The sequence below is a fragment of the Mucor mucedo genome, assembly GCF_025094135.1.
Source record: "Mucor mucedo strain NRRL 3635 chromosome Unknown EV154scaffold_295, whole genome shotgun sequence".
NCBI lineage: Eukaryota > Fungi > Mucoromycota > Mucoromycetes > Mucorales > Mucoraceae > Mucor > Mucor mucedo.
In genome coordinates, this window is record NW_026252579.1 from 18,684 (window position 1) to 23,126 (window position 4,443).

At 36.2% G+C, this 4,443-nt stretch overlaps 1 non-coding gene across 1 annotated transcript; it reads right to left on the minus strand.

The window, feature by feature from the left end:
• Positions 1-1,344: 1,344 nt before the first annotated feature.
• Positions 1,345-1,418, minus strand: EV154DRAFT_t175. The gene has a single exon. It is a non-coding gene; the product is annotated as a tRNA-Ile (tRNA).
• Positions 1,419-4,443: the final 3,025 nt, after the last annotated feature.

The window sequence follows — 4,443 nt, forward strand, 5'->3', positions numbered from 1 at the left end:
AAACATTTAAACACATGATCACCAAGTACGTCAAAGGTGAAGTACATAGTTGGGACGAATTTGTAGATACAGCTCTTTTTTCTTGTCGGATCCGAAAACATGCCACTACAGGTCTCAGCCCATTCTTCATGACTTATGGCATCGATCCTGTCCTTCCAGGTGATGCAAAACGGCCATTTATGGAACCTATGACGGAAGAAGATCCAGAATTGATAGCGGAGGATACTCTATCACGCATCAGGATTCTAAGAGAGGAACGATTCCAAGCGCAAGAAAAAATGAAACTGCAGGCTGAAAAAGATAAAGCCAATTGGGACCAAAAAATGAAAAGTAGTTTGGCTCAAGAATTTCAAATTGATGATTATGTGATGTTAAGGCATGAAAACAAGAAAGGACTAGAATTTAACTGGATGGGCCCGTACAAAGTATTGAAAAAGAATCTCGATTACAATACATACCAAATCCAAGAGGTGGATGGAAAAGTATATTCATCATGGGTCCACACGGATAGACTCCATATAGTAAAATACGACGGCAAACCTATTGATAAAGCCTGGTATATACCTCGAATAGCCCGAGCAAAAGACAAATCGTAAAAAAAAAAAAATTTTTACAATGGAGCTTATTTGGGAAGGGGGTGTTGTCGGAGTACAAACCATATTAATATATATTTCATAATTCTACAAAACAATGTTACAATGCGGATTTTCAATATGTAATAATTGACTTCAACACTAAAAACTTTACTCAGACAATTTATATTTTTCATGCTAACTTTTAGCATTGTACTTCTCTAACTTGAATCCTTACCTTTTTATATTTAAAACCTTTTGACAAATTAATTCTTATTATCATTTATCCGAAATCAAGGGTATCGTTACCGATCCTTTGATTTCTCAAAAACTATATAAACCTTAAAACAAAACATATTTCAATAAACATTCAGATTTTACTATATACTTTTATCATAAACTTGCCTATCAAATATTATATCTTCTATATATAATTGGCCCATTATCTTACTGTCTCCCTAGAAAAACCGAAGCCTTAGTCTCTTTTTCTCTGTATCTGTCTATTAAGACCTTTTATTTTATTTTACTTAACTGGATCGTTACCATATATATTTATATAAAACAACGTGGTGCTCACTTAGAACTGAATAATTAACTACAAACGTATATTATTCTCCTTCTACCTTACTGTCAAACTACATCTAAACCAATCACTACTACTCACATTGTATCAACAATAAAGATCATCTTTTATCTACTACTCTACTTTTATATATATCTTACACAACTTAAGATCAGACCCGACACCAGACCCCAAAAAGTAAAAAAAAATTGCTCACTAACAGGGTCGAACTGTTGACCTTGGCGTTATTAGCACCACGCTCTAACCAACTGAGCTAAGCGAGCACTCTCTTTTGATACGTTTGTGAATTCGAAGTAACGTTTATCTCTGAGAATGAGTGACGTCATCTGAAAACACGTGAATGTCACGCTTCTCGAATATGATTGGCTATTGACTGAATTGGAAATAGACAATTATATCTTTAATTTTATAATTTATTATAATAAAACAATCTTTACTTTACTTAAGAAACAACTGTGTACCTTAGTGTTAGAACTACCTGATTGGATAGAAATAACTGAATAGAACTGAATTGAATTGAATTGAATAACTGAAAAGAAGAACCAGTTCATAACATCATCGTATACAACTACATCTTATTTAATACTTTTGATTGATTGTCTTGTCTCGGAACGATCACATCAAGGGGAACATATTGATTTCACAAACAACACCGCAACCGTATTATTGGAGGTCTCGCCGAGACATATTTAAACTTTTAGTTGCCGTGAATTACCATACAACAAACCAACATCAAAGAAGATATTTAGAAGACTTATCTTAATTGACAAGAATTGATTATAGCCAGAAACCTTACAGAAAAAGACTATTGGATCAGAAAATTTTTATTGAAGAAAAATTTTAATTTGACAGCTGAACTTGTATTACCGAAGAAAAATTTTATTTGTAACACCGAAAATGACTGAAGAAGTAAGAGGATTTCGCCCCTCAGATTATATGAATCTGATTGGAAAGATCCCTGTATTTAATGGAAGTAGAAACTGCAAGGAAGCTGAAGCATGGATGAAAGTTGTAAAATCGTACAAAGGATTTTTCAAGATTGGATTTAATGATAGCATGTTCTTAACTGCAATCGTTAGTAGCTTTAGAGATAGAGCTCAAGCATGGTGGGAAAATGTCGAGGATAGTGTAGAAACGTGGGGGGAGTTCGAGAGCAAGTTCAACAACAAGTTTTTAAAAGCAAATACTGACGAAGCTTGGACCAAGTTGAGATCGATCAAGCAAGGTCAGCATCAAGATGTAGAACAATTCACAAGCGAAATCAACGGATTGTTCAAAGCAGCTGGAATCACTGATGATGGGATGAAAATTTCGTTGTTTATTTCTGCTATCAACGTTGGGATTGCTTATGAATTGGAGAAGAAGAGAGATGATTTGGTGTCATATCAATCAATGGTGAACAAGGCTGTGGCTTTAGAGGCGCTGTTATTGAAATATAACAACAATATGATGAACAAGGAGAAGAGAGTAGGATTTAATTTGGAGAACGATTTTGGTAATAAAGGAAGCAATGGATCTGTGGGTAACGCAAGTGAGATATTATCAACAGCTTCGAATGACTCATTGGCGGAATTGTTGCAAGGAATGAAGCAATTGAACATCAACCTGGTGCAACAACAACAACAAATTAAGCAGTTGCAAGAAGGAAATGGAAGTCAGCAAAGACCGCCACAACAATTTAATAGACCGCCTTTTGGAGAAAAGAGACCATTATTATGTTGGAATTGCAATGAAGAAGGTCATCCCAGTCGTCTTTGCCCCAAGGAAACAGCAAGAAACAATGAACAGGGAAAAGAGCAGGGAGCTCAGTAGACGAGGTTACTGAGAACCCTAAAACAAATAATTCCTCGCCAAAACCAAATCATGCGCACGGACCTTCGGGTATTGTAAGTATGATAGAAATAAAAAATAAAACTCACAAAAAAATAGAAAATCAAAAGGTCGACATTTATGCCGTAAAAAGAAAACAAACTGGAAGCATGGACGAAGTAGTGGAAAGTTCAGCACATAAGAAAGGAAAAGCTCGTGCAGATGGCAACATCTACATACCACCATTAGATCCATATTATCCACCTGAAAGCAGTACAAGATTTGAAACTATTCACAGGGGAGATTTCAACAAGCTGCCACCTATCCAATTAGATCAACAAATGGGTGAAGCGAAACCGAAAAGGAAAAGAGTTGTGAAAGAGAAAGCTAAGGTGGAAGTAGAAATAGAAGACACATGGGATAAATTGAAAAATACTCCAGTTACGATTTCGGTGGCTGAGTATATGGCATTAAGTAAAAAGGCAGCTAGGGATGTAAAAGACGGAATTATGTACATACATAGACGGGTTAATAAGAAAGCACAAGGGGTGAAGCATATTAGTAAGGACCCTGTCATAGTGAACGCTCTGAGGGCTAATGGGTTATTGGATGAGGAAGCTTATGAAAACCTTAATATTCATCATGCATCCGTACACACAAATGACACTTCGGTGAAGAACTTTGTGGGAGATGAAGAATATAGTGAAAGTGGCAGTGAGAACGAAGAAGATAACAGTAGTAGTAGCGATGAGGAGGATAGTGAAAGTAGTGAAGATGATAGTTGGGATTCAGTAGGAGATGAAGAATCAATCATCGATTATCCGTATAATGCTGGGAAAATGAGAAATGCCAAGCCGTCAAGAATATTTGTATCAATAAACAATCACTTGGTCGAGGCGATTCTGGATTCTGGTGCTGCTGTATCTGTTTGTAGCAAGAAGCTAGCCGATCGTCTGGGGTTAAGAATAAATGCAAGTGACAAGATACCTTTAACTGGATTTGCAAGCAACAAGAGTGTATTTTGTAGTATAGCTCCGAATGTAGAGGTGAAGGTTGGTGGAAAGAAGAGAATTGAGCATTTCTGCATTGATCAGTCACAAGAAAAGAAGGATGTTTGTCTGTTGGGAAGAACTTGGATCAAAGCACATGACATTAGATTGATCAAGAATGGGAAGATGATTATGGTGCCAACGAATAATGGTAAAAATTATATCGAAATTTCATGTATTGATGATGACGATGAAGAGAACGAAAATGATCCACCGGTAATCTATAAGGTCATGGTTAAACAAGATGATGGGAACAATGGTGTTGATTTAGCAACATACCAAGAGGATATCGTGTCTCAAGGATCATTTATCGACGAAAACGAGGCTAGGGAAATTTCAGGGGGAGATGGTGCAGGTAGTATACCTACGTATTTACAAAGCATGATTGAAAAATACAAGCTATGTTTTATTGAGAACAATGGAATGGGGA